The sequence below is a fragment of the Dipteris shenzhenensis genome, chromosome 12 (genome assembly GCF_047967505.1).
Source record: "Dipteris shenzhenensis isolate YYH24624 ecotype China chromosome 12, Dip_SZ_1.0, whole genome shotgun sequence".
NCBI classification, from domain to species: domain Eukaryota; kingdom Viridiplantae; phylum Streptophyta; class Polypodiopsida; order Gleicheniales; family Dipteridaceae; genus Dipteris; species Dipteris shenzhenensis.
In genome coordinates, this window is record NC_141607.1 from 17,445,833 (window position 1) to 17,467,090 (window position 21,258).

The following is a 21,258-nucleotide window of genomic DNA, read 5'->3' on the forward strand; positions in this document are numbered from 1 at the left end:
ACAGGCCTTGTACCTAGGCACATCATCACCTGTGACCTTCATTTTGTAGACCCATTTACATGGCAATGCTTTCTTTCCATGTGGCAAAGAAACCAAGTCCCAAGTCTTATTCTTCATAAGTGAACTCATCTCTCTCTGATTGCATAGCATACTCCCAGTTGCGTTGATCCTCATGCATCATAGCCTCTTTGTAGCAAGAAGGCTCCCCGCAATCACTAAGCATCACATAGTCTACCCCTGAACAAACCTATCAGGCGGTCTAGACACTCTAGATGATCTTCTCAAGGGCATTTCAGCTTGCTGTCCCACCTGCATATCAGCCACATTTGGCTCATCATTTCCACCAATAGATGATCCATCATCTACCCTTGATTGTATACCTGTGGGAGTACTTGGTGGCACCATTTCTTGCACATTTGGTGCATGGACAGCTTGCTGTCTATCAACATATGCAGGTGGATTCACATCCTGGAAAGTGATTCTCCTCATTTCCACATCCCTCATGGGTGCCTTATGCATCTTCTTCTCATTAAAGACCACATCATGGCTGCGTATGATCTTCTTTGCTTCTGGATCCCAGAGACGATAGCCCATCTCTCCACTTTCACCATAACCCAGAAAGATGCATTTCCTAGACTTAGGATCTAGCTTCTTTCGAAGCTCTTTTGGCACATGTGCATATGCCTCACACCCAAATATACGCAAATGAGAGTAAGAGGGCTTCTTGCCACTCTATGCCTCTTCAGGAATACCACCATCCAAACTCTTACTAGGTGATCTATTGATCATATGCACTGCAGTCTTCATTGCCTCAGCCCAAAAACCACCAGAAAGACTTGCATTGGAAAGCATGCATTGCAACCTTTCTTGAATGGTACGGTTCATCTTTTCTGCAACTGGATTTTGCTCTGGAGTATGAGGGGATGTGAGCTCCCTCTTAATCCCACGTGTATCACAGAAATGCTGAAAGTCATGAGAGAAATAGTCTCCACCATTGTCAGTCCATAGGCATTTAAGCGTTCTACCTGACTAATTCTCAACCAAGGCCAGCCATTTCTGAAATACCTGGAACACATCACTCTTCCGAGCTATAGCATAAGCCCACACTTTCCTAGTTGCATCATCAATGAATGTCACATAGTATTCAGCCCCGCCTAATGACCGTGTAGGCATGGGACCACATACGTTTGAATGCACCAAATCAAGCATTTCAAACTCTTTCTTTCCTTTTCTTTTATGGGCTGATTTAGTCTGCTTCCCATAGAGACAATGCTCACAAAATTCAAAATCAGAGAAACTCAAATGCGGTACATAACCCAAACGGCATAAGAGTTTCATTCCATTTTGTCTCATGTGCCCCAACCTGCAATGCCACAAAGAAGTGCTTGGCTGCTCGGTTATTGCAACAACATGATCAAATACCCCTGATACATGTAAGGGATACAAAGTCCCACACTTGGCACCCCTGGCCAAAAGCATAGAGCCCTTCTGAATTTTCTAACTTTGAAAGCCAAAAGTGGTGTGAAAACCAGCATCATCTAGTTGACCCACTAAAATAAGACTCTTGGTCAGCTTAGGCACATGTCTCACATGTTTCAAAACAAATGCAGACCCATTTGCAAAAGAAAACTTTATGTCACCTGCTCCCACTATGTCACATGCATAGTCATTTCCAAGATGCACACAACCTGTCTTTCCACTATCATAAGTGGAGAACCATTCCCTATGGGGAGTAACATGGAATGAAGCACCAGAATCCAAAATCCAATCCTGGGAATATGCATCATCTGAAGTGGTAAGCAACTCTGCAGATAAACTAGACATGAAGAGAACATCATTGTCACTATCACGTATGACTGCATTGATCTCCTCGATCTTCACTTTTCCTTTGTCCTCCCTTGGACTCTCTTCCTTTTGATTTGCACCCCAATTTGCATTCTTTTTCTTATCCTTTTGCTCTCTTTTCAGCTTGTAGCAATCCTTTTTCATATGGCCCTTCTTGCCACAATGGTAACACTCAATGTTCCGTGCCTTAGATTTGCTACGTGACTTCACTCTTTCTTGGGACTTCCCCCTGAATTGTGATCTGCCCCTTCGCACATTTAAGGCTGCATCCTGCTTGTTGCAATCCATAGACTTACGTCTAATCTCCTCGGCCAACAAGCTACCCACAACATCATCAAATTTCAATACTCCACCAGGTGCAGAGTTACTGACAGCTGTACGGAAGGTATCCCATGAGGATGGCAATGAACATAAGAGAAATATTGCCTTAGTCTCCGCATCAAAATTCATTTTCTGAGCCTGAAGCTGGCTGAAAATAATATTGAATTCATTCAAGTGAGAAGCAATGGAGACCCCTTCCTTCATCTGCAGCTCAAACAACCTCTTCATGAGGTAAACTTTATTAGAGGCAGTTTCCTTCTCATAAGTGGCACACAGTTTCTTCCACAAATCTTCTGTAGTCTGCTCATTTACTACTGTGAAATAAACTGACTCTGCAAGATGAAGTCTAATAGTAGACTTTGCTAATGCATCTAACTCATTCCAATCATCCTCAAACATATCCGCAGGCTTAGCTTCAATACCTGCCAAGGGTTTAATCTGCTTCTTTTGAATAAGCACATCCCTTATTTGTTCTTTCCACAAAGAAAAGTTTGTCCCATCAAACTTTTTAATGCTGAAAAACTCCTTTTCAGGCATGGAAGAGGATGCCATGATGCAAATAAAGCAAAATCCCAAATGCTAGTGCCTGCAAGAGAGAATCACACCAAATACCAAGTGCACCCAAATGTGTATGCCACAATAGAGTGAAATATCACCAAAACTCAAAGCTCAAAGCATCAAAAGATGCATCTGACTCATGTGCATATACTATGCATCCATATGAGCAAATCTGGCCCAAAAGAAAATGCCAATAAGTGCCAAATGACTCAAGCATAAACACTGTCCACTGGCATATGCATCAATAATATCTCATCCAAGAGAGCATAGCACTATCAGTGCATCACCTGCAATGTGTCAAAGCTGTCCCTCAGCTTAAAATAGCATCCATGTGCAAAGCGTCCATAAAAAATAGCATCCCACAAGGCAATTTGGGCCTATCAACGCATCCATAAGGACCGCAATGCATCCAAATGGCCTATAAATCATCCACTGCAACCCAATGCACACCACGAATGAGCGCACATTGCTCAAACTGTAACCAGAGTGATCTGCATAAGGTATGCTCAAGAAATCATAGTCCCACGGTAATGAGCGCTACTGAAAATAGAACCTGAGATGCTTCAAAACATGGGCACCATTGCATAATCGGACTCAACAAGAAAATCTGCAAATATCTCTCTTCTGCCAGAACTCCAAAATCCCAATTGATGAGTGAGAAATGGGAGTCAACACTTATCCACTGCCATGTGGCATAAATCTAAGGTTTCAAAACCTTAGTATGAAAAATGCATAACAGAGAGACGAAATCGAATACACAGAGATTTATAACTCTGAAAATCCTCCACCGAATCACGCAAGAACTGATAGGTAGGGGTTTTTGGGCGTCCGGAACGCAATGGGATAGATGGTTTTGGAAACCGTGGTCTCAATCACTGGGTCCAACACACGGACTGAAAAACGTTTTTGGAAACAGAGCTATCTGTAAACTCCACCGGAGTGCGAATGATGAGCAACATAGAAGTTTTAGGACCTCCTGAGTCCACCGGAACTGACAGATCTGCAAATGGTTGCTCTAAACTTGAGTTCCAACACTCGGGCAAAAAACGCAGGAACTAACACAGTGAGTCGAAAATCCAATGAAATGATCCCAGATTCAAGAATGAAGGTGTTTCCAAGCTCCTGAAGTAATGTGGACACCAAAAGCAAGCAATAGTTGCCTCTACAAGTCAATACGGAGTCTCTGTCATTGAACGGAACAGGGAAAAGCTCAAAAAACGACTTTTTCTTTGAAAACTCTTAACAGGCTCTCAAAACCACTTTGCAAAGCCAAAGTTACTTTTCCAAAGGTTCCTTCAAGGTCTCTGCACACTCGGATGCGAGTAAAGTCACCCAGAAAGCTTCCCACAGAGCTTCTCCTTCCTCCCACAGAGCTGCTGAGCTTCAAAGCATTCACGCACGCTCAGCTAGATCACCCGGGCTCTGATACCAGTTGAGAGTGCTCTCAACGGAAGCAAGAATAGAAGAAGCAGAGAGAGAGAGATAGAGAGCCACACAAGTTTTGGTGGGTGCAGAACCACCCTAATCTTCTTTTTTTCATTCATTTATATATGTGTTTGAGTATTGTACATAACCGGGGTTAAGGCACAGTGACCTTTAACCCCCACACTTCCTGTTCCTTCTTTTATGAGATACTACATATCTTATCAGTTATGTTTGCTATAGTGTTCTTTGTAAATTTTAAAGATCAAAATTTTCAATTGATGAGATAATGTATTGTGCAACCTGCATTAAGGCATAGGTAGCCGCTATGCTCTTCTCTTCTAGGTGCTCAACATTGGGTTCTGCTTGTGCTACTAGCTTTGGCTATACATGAATGTCATCTGTCTGCTTAGGCATATCTCTTGCTTCTTTTTCACTAAGGTGCTTTGGATATGTATAATCTTTCACTTTAGGGGCAGTAATTGTCTCTTGTTGTCTTAGGTTCATCTTCTGTGAACACAGATTCTCCAAATTCTGATACTGAAGCTATAAAAATGGCTTGCTTTGACCTCTTTTCCTCATACATTTCTTCATGCAGAGCTTCTTGTTGTTCTTGTAATATTGTTACCCTTATGGACCCCTTAGTTCTCATGTGATCTAAAAATGGGTATTCAAGTGTCATCATTAATTTTTCTTTTACTTATAACCACATATTCTTTATGTACCCATGCAATTTCTTTTGTAATTCCTCAATACTTTTACATTCATGAACACACCCTCAATTTCTAATGTATCATCATCAAACATTGATTTTATTTGGTTTTCTACATCATTCAAGGTACTGAGTTTTTCCTGCAACAATGGGTTCTCTATTCTAAGTTGAGCATCCATTAATTGCCTCAATTGCTCCAACAAGGTATTTTTGACTTGTGAAAGCCACTTCTATACTTCTTAGACAACATTGGTTTTGACTTGTGAAAGCCTTTTTTATACATATTAGACAACATTAGGTTTTGTAGCCACTAGTTCCAATTTCTATGTCTTCTCAACACTGAGGACATTCAATTCTCCCAAAGCCAATGCATTTTCTATTTCTTTTTTTAGTGGCTCCCTCTATTTCCGCAACAATTGATCTTTTTCCTTCATCCATGCTGACTTCTCCTCTAAAATTTGCTGAATCTCTATTCAGATTGTCCAATCTTTCTTCTTTTGTATGTGTTATTTTTTCTAGGCTCTTTGAACCCCCCTTTGCTCTCATGAGCCTTCCCATGTAACTATACTAGCATACTCAAATAATTCTGCTAGCATTCATCTTAATTTGGATTGTGTTACACTCCTTTTTTCTTTTCCCACAACTTCATCCATAATTCTAAAATGAATGATATCCACCCAATTGTATTTACAACCATTTTTAGCCAATCAAATGAGAAAGTAGTTAGCCTTTGACACTTAGTTATTACTCATATTTGGTGAGGAACAAAATTCTTTCCAAAAGCCACAAAATTTCTTCCACCTAATTGAGCTTCCACAATTCTTGTCATGCAATATAGGTGTGTAGTCTGTGGCATCCCAAATTCCACCACTATTTGTCGTGTTGTGCATTTCACCTCTACCTTAGTGGAAGCATCAGAGCACAATGGCAATTAAAAAACTTTTGAGACCACTTCTTCCATCAGTTGTATTCTCGGTGCTAAGTACCCACCTGATTCTTGTAACCTTGCAAACTATTCATCTGCTTAATCTGCCACTTCCACCAGTGGCTTCTGTGGTATCCCTACAACTCCATTTTTTGGAGCCATACTAAAATTTCTGACTCATCATCCTCCAAGTAAATTTAAAATCAACAAAGGGAAAGGATTATGCTACAACATATTAACTTACTATTTTGGCCCATTTGAGGGCAGACTCCACCACTTGCTCTTCAAGTTCCTCTAGCTTCTGCACTTTTGCATGCAAGGTTCTGGATGGTTCAAACAAAACACTACATTTTCCCATGCTATCCGATTGCGTGTAGGGTCCTAGATGGTGGTTCAAAAAAAACATTACATTTTCCCATGCTGTCCGATTGTGTTTGCAACTCTATGCATGTTGCTTGCAATGACCGGCTTGTTTGTAAAAGGCTCGCATGTTGGATTTTGACTCGATAGATTTGACTTCCCACACTCTATAATTGAGATCAAGGACTAAGATGCTATTGAAATGAATACATGAATCAAATGTGTGAAGTTTAAGCCATCTCTTCACATGACCCACACATGCAGATTGTCAGTCCACTAAATACAGACCATCACCATCTCCGTATTATATCTGAGATACTATCTCAACTAGTACTTCTAACTCCGGATCCTCCAATTGGGTTGCTGATTCACGTACACCTATAAATGGCTTCATGCTGAATCCATTGATTGGGGTTAAGAAGAGATTACCATGTAAACCTACAATCCGAAATGTATCCTATTTTAGGTCCTCCACAATTTGGTATGAACCCTGATATCTCACTTTAGCTTGCATGGAAATCTTCCCAATATGGAGTTATATACTGATACCAAATCACCCAACTTGAAAGCTTTGAACTTGATATTCTAGTTCACCTATGCCTTCTACCTTTCCTGAATGACTTGGACCGTATACTAGCCTTGAATTTGGTCCTCCTCTAGTCAAAGTAATTGTTCCTGTCGAAACTGAATTGACTCTTCTAGGTGTTAGGGATGGTGTAAATTGCACCATCTACATAGGGCATAGGGGCAAACCCTAACCCTAACCCTAAGGGGTTCATATGTATATCTTCATGTTCATGTTTAATACAACTTAGTGTAGATGTAGCTATATCGTGTGCACTCCTCTCTCTCTCTCCCCTGTCACTTTCATTATCATGGTATCAGAGCACCAAGTGCTCCCACTCCTTTCATGAGTGTCAAGCCCTCCTTGTGCAAGGCATCCTTCTTAGAGAGAGACTTTTAATGAGAGAGAGCACAAGCCCTTGTCCTATCAAGGTGCCAAGCCCTTGTTCCATCAAGGTGTAACCCTCCTTTTGAAGCATCTTCTTCACTTCTTTACCTCTTCATGTAGAGCTTGTTCTCATCTTTGATTTGAGATGGAAAGATCAGGACTCTGCCTTTTGTAGCTCAAGACATCCTCTATTGAGTGATGCTGTCCATTCTTGAGAGATTCATGTTCATTTCTATGAGATTTGTAAGGTTATTTCTCAGTTTTTAAGGTTCTGAGTGGGGAGAGTTTGAAAGGTTTGAGATTTCTCTTTGGAACCTCATTTCTTGTTTCATTCCTTACTGGATGAAGAACCTGCAAAGGAAGAAAGTTATTAGATTAGCTATGATAGCAAGAAAGCCAAATAACTCTAAATGACTAGCTGCTACAACAATAGAGAAAAAAAGAGCACAACTACAGCCCAAGGCAAAGGCAAGGCCTTCTTCATAATGACCGGAAGCAAAGGTTTGACCCTACAACACATCGAGTATCTCTCTTGATAAGGCAACTAAGGCAACTAAGGTGGCTCTACAGCAACACCTCTCCAACTGACCTCTAAGCTCCATCTGCTTCATCAATGAACCCCATCTGCTTCCACGCTCTCTTCAAAGCTTTGCTCATGACTCTGCTACAGCTGCCATCCCCTCCAAATTCCACCATGAACTCTAAGCTTCTACCCATAATGACTTTCCACTCCACATCTAAGAGCCAGGACTCCACGGTTGGCTATCCAACAGTAGTCTTGACCTCCATGATCGACCTCATCGGTGCCGAATGCTAGAGTAGCAAGCAACCTCTACAACGACTCCTGCTCTATAGCCTGACACCCAATGAAGCACCACTATGGAGCGCTCATGTACCATAGTCGACACACAACACCCAACAAACGAGAAGCATCCATGAGACATGATTCTCCCACTAGCAAAGGCACCTCCAATATCTAACGAGCCTCCAAACAATCTCGACTAGCCTTAGAATTGACCCACGCATGTGCAACAACTCCGCCTATGCAACCTTCATTAGATGAGAAGTACTTAGCGTGCTCAACACATATAGAGATGCTAAACAAACTCATGGCTAGCTCTCTAGCACCCCCAATAAACATCGACCTTCAACATTCTCCATGGCTTCTCGAGAAGAAGAGAAGCAGTGCTCCATAGCGCCCATCAATAAGCTCCAATGTTTGATGAGCTCGAAACGGAAAAGACGAGGCTGTCAATGGAATCAAAGAAGATTCCATTGGCATCATAGTGATTCCGGCTCCCTTGTCTATTTGCCACAAGGAAGATAAGTTCAAGCCAAGGTTGGGTCAACTTGACCACGTGGCAACCCTAGCCTCTTTGTGCTGCCACATTAGTGGGGCTTACCTGCTTGCCACATCAGCTGGCCTGCAGTGCCACATTAGCCCTTCGCCACTTCAGCATGACCAATAGCCATGTCATCCTTGACAAGTGGCCAATCCATGCCAGCATCCCCAATGCCATGTTAAATGGGCCACATTATCATCTCTCATCTACATAGTCAGCCCTAAGTGCCATGTCATTGGCCATGTGGTAATGCTACATCATTAGTGCCTTCTAGGTACACTTGCCTCTTCACATGCATGCTTGTGTAACAAAATGTGCACCCAACTGCCACCTACTAGGAAAATAAAAGATATCAAATTTTGGTGTCACTATATAAAAGGATCATTGCCAGGTGTCCTCAAAACATTCTTGTACTTTCTTCTATTAGGACTACCAATATAAGGAATCCCCAGTTCCTCATTAAGAATATGTTCTAAAACACTTGATTCACCATCCACGTGAGAGTGCCTTGCTATGCTAATGAATCAAACATTAAAATCTTGGTCACTCTTCTCTTTTCCTTTGTGTGATATGTGTGTGGAGAACCATGAGACAAAGCATCTAATCTTAGCATTGGATCCTTTATTAGAGGACTCTCCAAAACCTATGATTGATACTTCGCATGTGTAGCATCACCAATTTCTATATGCTAGCTACTAATTTCATAAAAACCAATATCTCTGCATGTGAAACATCACCACCTACATTTGCTATCTTGATTAGTGTTGTTGGGGGTTCCAAGGGGGCCAGCCACAACTATTTAGGCTACCCTTGTTAGGCGTCTGGGAGCAACTCTCTTGAACCCAAAGGTATATGAAAATTATTGCATGAGTTATGTGGTCAAAATTGTAAAATAAGTGTATGGCTCACATATAATGAGTATACTACTTATATCTTGTATATTTTCACTAGCTAGATAAGAAAAGCATAGGACTGGCTATTTCTCCATGGACATAGCCCAAACTTGTTGTCCACGTATATTGGTGTCTCTCTTTCTCTTCCATTATGTGTGCTTTTTATATTGTGTTTTTTATGCACTCTGCTTGGGTCAATGTTTGCTTGGGTGTAGCCATTGTTTGTGAGATTTATGGCATTTTTTGTGTAAAGGTATCTTTCTTGACCCACAACTTATGCATTGCTCAATGGAGTTTTACAAACTTGGTCTTCAAATTGTAGTACACATTCCAAACGTGAACGAAAGATCCAAAAAATATGGAATAAATATTTGGAATGAGAGCATTAAAGCATTACAAGTGCTATGTTTCATGTGAAGCATGCATCTTGATGAGTATAGGATATAACAAATTTATTTAAAAACATCTAAAATGTATTATGCACCATACATGCAACCAAGTAATCATTCAAAAGTACACTGCATTAGCTTTTTCTCAACCAAAGGAATCATCTAATTGAGAACACCAAATATTGTGCTAAAATTATGCACATCCATTCGAAGGCACACGCCATAACTTTTTCTTGATTTGTTGAAAACCAAAACCAATTGAAAAAATGGAATCCAAACTAGTGGGACTACTCCATGGTGGTCTTATAACATTGAGAGTTGGTGATTTTGGTCTATAGATTCACCCTAGAATGGAAGAATTTAAAAATGTGAAAATCTTCATGAGCAAAGTTCTTTTAACTAATCCAACACTATTTACGATTTTGCATTGTTTATTTTTCCATGCAATACCTTGCTATATGGCTCATATGCATGTCAAAGGTCATTACACTTCATAATATACACCATCAATCTTGATATCATGCCCTTTGTCCTATTTGTGTTTTGAAGCATTTTAGGCCACATTACACTTGCTTGAGGACAACTTGTATATATCCAATTTTGTTGATGTGTATCATCAAAGGGGGGAAATTATGGTAGATAAAAATTTCACTACCCCTGTGCATGTTTAAAGTTTTACACCTGTGGCCCAGCAAATCTTTGAATATTAAAGGACATCCTTCTTCTATTGCCTTGCAATTTGCATCGTATAAAGCCACCTCAATGTGACATTGTTCTTTTGGTTTGGCATTATCTTTTTTACCTAAGTAAGTTGTCTTTTATTCTTTGAGAGACAACCTAAGTGTGGGTCATTGATAGAGTGACAACATTCTGGCACGAGGATATGAGAGTTTCTCCAACTAAGGACATTTGTAAAAGGGGAAGAGACGCAAGAAGTGAAATGAGCTCATCATACACATGCTTGATATAATGCAGGCCATTGGTTGCCTAAACTAGCCTAGTGGTTGTCTGTGATTTTTTGGAATAGTTTAATTGTTTAAACACGGCTAGCTTGGGACTTACGTTATTCTCCTAAAATAGTGCAGTTGAACAAAAATTAATAGCAATATGTTTCAAATAAATAGCAATATATTGTTATTGTCTGATTGATGATCAGCTTCGTGGATGAAATTGATGTGTTTCCTAGTAGTTAAATTAATTAAGTTTAATTTCGGGCTAGTTTGGGTCATATACTAGTTAATTTCTAAATTGGGATGGCTTGAACTGAATGTGACTATCGAGCCTTGTGGTTGGAACATCACACAATATATCATCGAGATGGTTCAGGTCAAATAGCGGTTATGTGATTGTCCTAAACCAACATGGTTGAACAAAAATAAATAGAAATATATTTTGCAATAGAAATAATTGATGACGAGCCTGATGATTGAAATTGCTGTGTTTTGTAGTAGTTAAATTAGTTTAGTTTAATTTTTGGACTAGTTCGAGTCATACTCAGGCTAGCTTGGGCTATGATTGTCCAAAACTCGCCTAGTGGTTGGAACAACAATACATAATTTAGTTGGTTAATGTGATTGTTATAAATTAGCCTGGTGGTTGGAACAATAATATATCACTGAGTTGGTGATGCCAACCTACTTGTTGACACATAGGATTCGAAGTCAAGGCAATGTACATACCATTTCTACATTTTGGATGGTAGGGAACACTGGCCCTTATTTGTGCAGCATGCTTTTCTATTGTATTAGGAATCGCTAAAAAAATATGATCCACATATACAAGAAAATAAAAAACAATATTGGGTGTGGTTAGATGGTGATTTCTCTCAATTTGAATCAACCTGTGGATTCTACTTTGTCTCAAGGTTTAAATCTCTGATCAACCTAAACATGATGTGGAATTTCTTTGGGTCTAGCCATGGCATGGGGAAACATGATGGATGTGGTGTTGTTATTAAGAGAGCTCTATTTAGACACCAATTAATGTGCCCTCAAGAAAAGCTGAATGATTCCCATGATGGTATAACATTGCATACAATCAACCTCTCCAAAGGGGCACAACCATCATACATTCAAGAAAGCCTCATGAATACTGTAGTGTGCAAAGTGCTCCATTAAGTGAAAGTGAATGAAGTGCAAAGGAGAGACAAAAAATATTGTGAGGCCATTAAAGAAACTCATAGTTTGCACAACATATGGGGCTTTTCAAACAACCACCTACTCACTGCGCTTGTTTTGATCCTAAGATGATTTGTATAAAGAAAACTTGAGACAGATTAAATATCAATGTCTCTTTGTCTCTTCCATTCTGTGCAATTTTCGTACTATGTATTTAACGCATTTTGCATCTTGCATTGTTGCTCCGTTATCGCTTTGTTTCTAACGATTGGTATTAAAGTGTTTGTTTGAGCAACATCCATTCGCTTGTTTAGAACAAGGTTCCTGGTTTGAGTGGGAGCAATGATGGAAGAAGGCAAGTTAAAAATTGAGAAGTTCAATGGCAAGAACTACCAGCATTGGAAGATGCAGATTGAGTATTATTTGTACTGGAAGGACCTTTTCTTGCCATTAGATCACAAAGAAGCCTGCGAGTTTGTCAGCCAAAGACTAGGAGGTTGTTGACAGAAAGGTGCTAAGAACAATACGATTGTGTTTGGGAGTGTCAGTAGATTTCAACGTTCTTGAACAAAAGACAACAAAGGACTTGATGAGCACACTAGATACATTGTACAAAAAACCATCAACTTCTAACAAGGTATTTCTTATGAAATGTCTATTCAATCTAAAGATGTCAGAAGGTGGGTCGATAGTGGAATGTTAGGGCAAATTTAATGGGGGGTTTGAAAGGTTAAATGTTGTTTAGATGAGGTTTTATAAATGAGCACGCCCATCATCACACAAATTAACTAAAAGCCAATGCCACAAATTCTCACAAAGAACTAAAAGTGCCAATAAATTAAGAAGGGAACTATTAACAAAAAAAAACTGAGGATAAGTAGACTAAAATCAATACGTGATCAACAAGTTTAATAGTTCACCTAAGAAGCTCATGCAAACTTGAATAAGTGATCAACAATTAATAATTAAAGGCCATATAATTATTTTAAGAGCAATTACATAACTACATAATTAAATCTCTATATGAATACATATAATTGTATATATATGATATTTATAGATATAAAAGAAATTAAAAGGGAAGTAAATAAGTAAACAAATAAAGTAAAAGGTAAGCTTTCAAGTGGGGGAGTAAATCATAATTAGGGGGTGAGGGAGTGGGTGTGGGTGTGGGGACCAATGTGTAAAGTAAAGAAAAAGTGTGTGTGTGTGAAGAAATGTAGAGTTGCTTTGAAAGTCATGAGATAGTCCAAAGTGTTAGAGGAAATCCAAAAAAAAAAAGCATCATTGCAAGTAAAGAGCTGGCATAGAACATGATAAGTGGTGACCAAATATTTTATTGATGTTTGACTTTTGCATTGATTTTCTTGTTAAAAATAGGCTACTTTGATTAAAAAACAAAAACAGCACGAGGGCATAGTAGTGTGCTAGAATCATTTTGTTGAGATGTTTCTTTGGCCTTATGATTGTTTGTCTGGATGTCCCCTAGTGGCCTTCAAAATATTTTCCATTGGTATTGTATGTGGAGGCTTGTATAACATGTTGAAAGTACACTGATGAGGAGGATTGCAATATATTTGTCTTAGAATGTCATCATGCCTACCACTTCTTGCTTTGTACATGCATGTCAACACAACAAAACAACTACTTGAAGCCCAATTGCAACCAAAAAATCCCATAATCAATTAGATCGAGCACGTTTCCCATAGTCTACTAAAACTAGTGTGAAGAGAGTCTTGCACATTATGTGCTCTTATCATTTAGAGGTATGCCAATTGTTGATTTTATGCATTAGTTGAAAATTTTATTATGATAGCTCAATAGTAATTCATCACACTGATAGTTTCTACAATGTTTGGTTGTGATTGATTTTATTGAGTCTAATTTAGTCATACAGATTAATGGCAATAATACATTAAGGAGGGTTGAAAGCCTTCTTACTATGTAGTTGGCTAACTATAGAACTGACGTAGTTCTAAGGTAGTGGTAGAATGGTGCTACTTAGTCCTAAGTTAGTGGTAGGATGGTGCTTTGGAATTAAATGTTGGACTCATACTAGTCCCATTACAATCAATTTCCTCGCGCTATTATCTTTGAGTGGTACAATTTGCATATCATAGTTGTTTGGATCCATGGTTGTTTGGTAGTGCTGGCATTATAGGACTAGCAAAGTATTGTGATTTGTCACTAATACATTGTGTAGGCACTACTTCAGTGCTCATTGATTCCTTGTGTGACTTATGGTTTGCTATTGGTACCAATTCCAAATCCATCTACATTGAGTCTTAGTAGAAGAGGCACATTCATTAAACATGAAGAACAATTTGATGGTATTCCTTTGAAGTTTGTAGCATGTAGATGTGTAAGTATTGGAATTTGTCAATGCCTTGTGTGATTGATGTTTTGCTGGTGGTATAGGACAACTTCTATCTAAGTTGACTCCTCATAAAAGAAGAGGCACATCCAATGAACATAAAGAAAAATCTGGTGGTAACCCTTTAATTTTGCAGGAGGTAAATGTGCAAGTACTACTTCAGTGTTTGCCAATACCTTGCTATTTGTTGTGGTGGTATAGGACAAACTCCATCGAAGTTGATCTCATAAAAGAAGGCACAACTCAAATGAGTCTAATGAAAAATATGTTGGTATGAAAGATCTATACAAAAGAAAAAAGTGCGGTTGAAGTGATGGAGTTTGTGCAACCTAAGCCACTTTCCTCCTCCACATCTCCATCCTTGTTTCCCTCCCCTTCCTTGAGCATGGACATCCACACCATTTCCCTTTTGCACTTCTTAGGTCGTTTCTTTAGCTCTTACTTCGCTCCATTTCCCTGGGTTCCCAAATGGTATAACAACTGCCATTGCTCGGCCAAACACTTTCAGCAAAATACCAAACTGGTCTTTCTTTGACCAACTTCCTATTCAAGATTTTTCAAGGATACTTCCAAAGGTTTTTTAATAGGGCCAAACAACATTTTTTCTAGTCAGGTTAACTTCTTCTAGGGGACTCACAAGCTATTCCTTGCTACTAATCCCTAGATAGAAGTCCAAGGGAGCACTAAACTACCAAGATCAAGAAACTCTCAAGGGAAAATAGTCATAGCTATTGTAGATGAGGACACTCTTTGTAACTCAATGAAATGGTTCAAGACCCATGCATGGATCATATCTTGATGGTCCCCTTCCCCCACTTTGGGTAAAGAAGGTTTCTTGGTTTGGAATATTGGGTATACAAGGAAAAGCTACATTTGCATTCCTATTTGAGAAGACAACAATAGCTTTTGATATAAAGCTTCATTCCTTGTAGTCAATCAGAAACCAACCTCTATACTTAGAGGATGTGGTCTCCTTCCTTCAATCCAAAAGCTCCTAGATTTACAAAAGTTCCTATTTGGGTTGAGATTCCCAACTACCTTCAGCATTTTGTAGTCAGAATATGATGCTTTGCTCAAGCCTAGGGATAGCCCTTCAAGTAGAGAAAGAGAACTTTATTAATTTAAGAGCCCATCCTTAGGTGTGCACTCTTATGAATTTGGTAGATGGTCTCCCTGACAAGCTATTAAGCTATTCTAAATTTTCTCTTTGCCTAGGTTCCCAGCGCATTACATAAAAGAATATGCGCCCATCATCAAGAGCAAAAAGCTCTACCTTAAATCTCAAATCCCCTAAGATTTCCATTCCCTTAGACTCTACGGCCTAGTTGTTATTAACTAATTGTTGCTTCTTTGGTTCAGTGGTAGAGCAACTATGGCTTTGATTCCCTTCAAAACAGGTTGGGTTATGTTTGTAGCATTGTGACTCTCAAATTCATCTTTGTTGAGTTGTCGTAGCTAAAATTATTAATAAGAGGGGGGTGAGTTGATAGTACTTTTTGATTCTTCTCTTTGCCTACTAGGTTTAAAAGAGTCACTTTGCCAAATTTTGCAATTTTGAATTTGCCTACATTTTGAACTTTCCTCTATTCTTGAGGAGGAAGAAACTACTGTTGCAAATGTTATGCTATAAAGTTTATAGCATGGTCAAGCCATGCAGGACAAATGGGTGAAGACAGTTAGGCCTTATACTCTGTATGGGGGTTTTCTAGATGAAGACACAACACCAACCACCATCAACATTTTTGGGAAATTGGTAGGCAACATCAAGAGAATGCTTTTGAAGATATCTATGAAATAAATTGTTGATGCATTTAGCCCGTAGGGATATCTCACTACGAAAGAAAGTAGCAAAGAGGGATGATAAGTCTTGTATGAAAATCCTTAGAGAGGGATAGAATCCTTAGGAGATGAGTGGCTCACAAAGCTAATGTAATTTTTATGATGACAACAAAACTTGCAATTCTTACCAAAATAATATTGGTAAACCTTTAAATTCTATAGAATGTAAATATGTAAGTATTACTGTAGTGTTTGGCAGTGCCTTCTTTAACTAGTATCTTGTTGGTGATCTAGTCAAAACTCTATATAAATTGGTAGCTCTTGATACATGGATAAAAAAATATGTTGGTATTATGAGGCAGGTTATGCAATCAGAGAATATGGAATAATAATAGATTATAGTTTTTCTTAAATTTGTAATTGGTTTGTAGGATTAGATAACCACCCAATTAGAATAAGGAGGCAAACATTGGATGAATGTGGTGCTAGTTTAATTGAATCTTATACAACAAATGAAGTAGAAGGATGAGGAAGAAAGTGCAAGGGAGAGGATGGGACCATATATAAAGATTTTGAGGATGACTTAACAAGTGTATTTACCCTTTTGATGAAATGCAAGATGGTCAAACATGACAACAAAGCTATGGATATGGTGATACCTTTCGATTGATGGATGATTTTAGGAAGCTTCATGATCATGTGATTTACCTAGCATTTAGGAAAAAGTAAAAAATTTCATGTTTACATTCATCAACCCCAGGTGTACTAGTACCTAGGAGTACAAAAGAAAATAGAAGGGAGGATCCCATTTGCCTTCAAGTATTCTGAGCACTAGATGCAAAGATACCAACACTTGTGAAAGCCCATCTTATGACCAACAACACTAACCCTTATGTTAGTATAATTCCACCAATGAATGCCCGTTTTTGTGTTCCATTAGATGATGAGGAGGTGTAATAATTGCACAAGACTCACTATCCATTTGGCTATCTTCATACTTAATAGCTATAAAGGCTATAGCCAAATTGCAATACAAATTACTATTGTTGTTGCTATTATTGCTAGCTCATTCTACTTGTAATAAAAACTACAACTTTTGCTGATCTACAAGGCTATGTGCACATGTGTTTCCAAACTTTCTAAGGCTAAATCTGTTTACAAGTTGTGCATGCATTCTACAAAGAAGTAACATTGACTTGTAATCTTTCCATGGAATCTATTGCAAGTTTCCACCAAGTATGAAAACTATCATATGAATGAATGCGTACGATGACATAACGGATTTTTGTATGTTTTTTTTGTTTGTGTGTGAAAATGCAATCATTTTCAACATATTAGGGTGTAACCTTGTAGCACTTTGGTGACCACAATCTATAAATGACCCATGACCTTATCACAGTTTTAGAATAGCCAACAATTCCCTAATTATCCATTCAAGCACATGAAATGCAATGATGGGAATGATTGAAGGTTGCCAAGACATGCTCAATTTTAATTAAAGGACCAACCTATTTTTTTCTTGATAGTTCCCATTAATACAATCTCATATGGTCTTATTGCCATGTTTGCCTTTTGAGGAAATGCAAGAAGGTCAAACATGATAATAAAACAATTGGATCCATTTGGTGACATCTTTCGGTTGTATACCTCAACGGATGGTTTTAGAAAGATGCATAATCATCTAGTTTACCTTGCTTAGGGGAAAGTCAAAATTGTACATGTTCAAAGTAGTTAATCCCAAATTTTGTGCTGAGACCTAGGAGAACAAATGATAGCAAAAGGGAGGATCCTATTTTCCTTTAACAGTTGCAAGAGCTAGATCCAAATCAATTTAGCAATTGTAACATCCCGTTGACAAGCCAATATTATGACTAGAATTGACCCTTATCTTAGTACAAGTTCTTATTCACTTTATGTCCTTGGAGAATACTATCATAGAAAGAATTTTCAACGAAATAAAAAAGTGTCAGCAAACCATTGTTCCATCAAGCCTGCAATCTAACTGATTTTTACTATGAAGAATTGCAACTCATATGATGTGGAACAAAGATTAGATGGTCATTCCCTGAAATTAAGAAAAGGGGATTTCTTCTAAAGCTAGTGGTTTGGTCCTTATTTTCTATTCATAGTTTTGTACTCCATTGGCTCAACAGTAGCCACGTTTATTTAGATCAACAACAAAATGTTTACACAAAGGCTAAGAAGAGAACTCAAAGGAAGTACATAATCCTAGACTTGTAAGAAGAGAACTCTATGAAGCACATAATTCTAGACTTGTAAATCTACTAGGAAGTGTAAATTTCTGCAACTACACCTCACTAGAAGTGTAAAAAAATCTTAACAAAATGATGAACAACCTGTGTTTTTCTCAATCTTCATCCCACTCTTTTATCAATGCGAATATTAGAACAATAATGGGCTTTCTCTTTGAATACACCCACCCATGGGATCCCTTTACATGTCTTCTCTATGTTATTAGTTCTCTTTGCTATCTTGTTAACCTTCCTCTTCATTCACCCATGACCAGCCTCTTTTAGAAGTATGTAGACCCTCCCCTAAGCCTAGGCTTGCCACTTGGGAGGGACCTATTTGAGTTCTTTGTGTCCATAATGAACAATAGTAACTCTATTCACTCGTCACTCCACACAATTGCCTAGGCTTGGGATTACCCCCATTATAATATTATGATATTGTAGCATTAAATGGTCAAGTCCATTGATGTCCCATTCATGCAAACACTATCAGGATCTCATGGTTTCCCCCCTACACCATGGTCCCAAGATTATAGTTGACACAAAACATATCCAGATGTTTTACTCTCATCTCTAGGGGTTTTAATACCTTGAGTTCCTAGCACCTTCATATTGGGCTTTGGCGATGAGCCTTAGTGTCCTAGGCAAATTTAATGTTCAATTGTTATGAGAACAGAATGAGATTTTATAAGAGTTAACCATAAGGGGCATAATATTTGGAACCAGTAATCGTGAATGTATTCCATTTTAACCACTCACATGCGCATTAGATAGTACATGATGAACCCTAACTATTGGTTTTAGTTTGGGTGAATTTTGAGAAATGTAGTATGTGTTATGATCATAGAAAGCCTTGGGTGTATTAACTTTTCTAGGCCATAATGTGTTATAAAATGTGCACATAGAGGGAGGGATCTTGGGGTACAAATTACAGAGATTGAAGTTGATTGGAAATAGGAAATTTCAAAGATGAGTCCAAACCCAAAAGCTAGAATAAGTTAATCTAGAACGTGGAAGAAGTGCATCCAAAACTTGGATAAAATGGTTCAACACCCAACAGCCAAAACAAATTAATATAGAGCTTCATACAGATTTTGGAAGAAGTGCATCTAAAACTTGGAATCCAGAACAGTTCATCCAAACACATTAATCTAAAACTCAAAATTTGAAACAAGTTCGAGATAGCTATGGCTGAGGATCAAATAAGCCTCAAATGTACAAGATCATGCTAGAATAAAAAATTAAAAAAATTTTACTCCTCTTAGGCTTTTGTCATAAAAATGAACTAAAGAAAGCACCTTTTAATTTATTTTCTATAAATACATGTGTGTTTTATAAGAAATCTATCCTAAAGGATTGGAAATAAAAAATAGTTAGTTTAATTAAATAGCTTTTTAACACTTGATGCTTTTCAACTCTTTAAGGTTGAGATTTATCTAATTGGAGATAGAAATTTTCAAAGATGACTTCAACTATTTTATCAAATTGACACTTCGTGCTTTTCAACTCTTTAAGGTTGAGATTTATCTGATTGGAGATATAAGTTGTCAAAGATGACTTCAACTATTGAGAGGGCTACATGGACATCTACAAAGTAGGAAAACATGGAACACACACATCTTGAAAATATATTATAGCAAGAGATTAAATGGTGCTAAGATGTATCATGATGTTTGTAAAAAGAAATTTGACCAATCATCAAAGTATGAACTATAGCCTATGCTTGATGTATTTATTTTCCAAATTCAACATATATCGAGCAAATAAAATTTTATTATAGATGCCTTGTCTTGAAGACCACACATTAGTATAATTTTTGTAGCTCATTGTGAGGAGCTAGCTACCATAAATGAGGCATATAAAGGTGATTCTCATATCTCACAAATTTTGATGTAGTTGAGCACAAGGAATGAACATATATATTATTATTTACATGATTGCTACATTTGAAACTAGAATCATAACATCTATAACAAAAAATATGAGAGAAAAGGCACTGGCTGAATGTCATAATCCATAATTCGCTAATCATGTAGGTATGTTTCCCAATCTTGCTCAGTTGGAACATCATTTTTGGCCTTGGATTAAAAAGGATGCCGATGGATTCATCACATCATGCTAGTTTGTCAAAAGGAAACATATAATAGATCAAGGCCATAAGGATTCTTGCAACCTTTGCAAGCTCCTAAAGATAATGGACTTTGCCATGGGTGTTTTAGGGTCTCTCCATGGACATGGCATGATTTGGACTCTGATAGATAGATCTAGTAAGCAAGCTCAATTTATTCATGCAAGAAAAACTTAAAAGCCATTGAAGTAGTATCCTTGTTTATCTAATATATTTTTATGCACATGAAGTCCTTAAGATAATTTTTTCTAATTGTGATAACAAGTTCACTAATAACTTAAAAGTCACTGAAGTAGAATCATTGTTTATCAAATATGTTTTTATGCATCATGAAGTCCTTAAGACAAGTGTCTCAAATCGTGATAACCAATTCACCAGTAACTTCTAGAAAGCACTTTTTTACAATTCAGGGCCCAAACTAAATTCCTTTCCATGGAGAGACAAGTTGCTAACATGCGACCTATAAGGTAAATGGTCAACATGAGGTAGCCTTCTTCTTTCCAAATAGAGACAAATGGTCGACATGAGGCGGCATATAAGGTATTGCTTGAGCTTTTGAGAAGTTATGTTCATGATCATCCAGAATGTATTTGCTAATGATGGATTGTAGTTGTAGCAATAGTCCCATTCAGCTACACCTACTAAGATAATTATGGTAAACCCATGCCCCTACCTGTTTTGTGCACAAAGAGTTTTTGCTCTTAATTAGTTTATAACGACCAAAAATTAGCATATGACTATGTCAAGAGACACATTATGCAGTCACAGGAGTCATTGAGTATAAAGAAGGTGACTAGGCATTGTTGCATGCATAAATCAAGGCTTGAGACAAAAGCTAGAAATCCTGCTATCCATATTAAGCTTGCTTTATGATACTTTGGTCCTTTC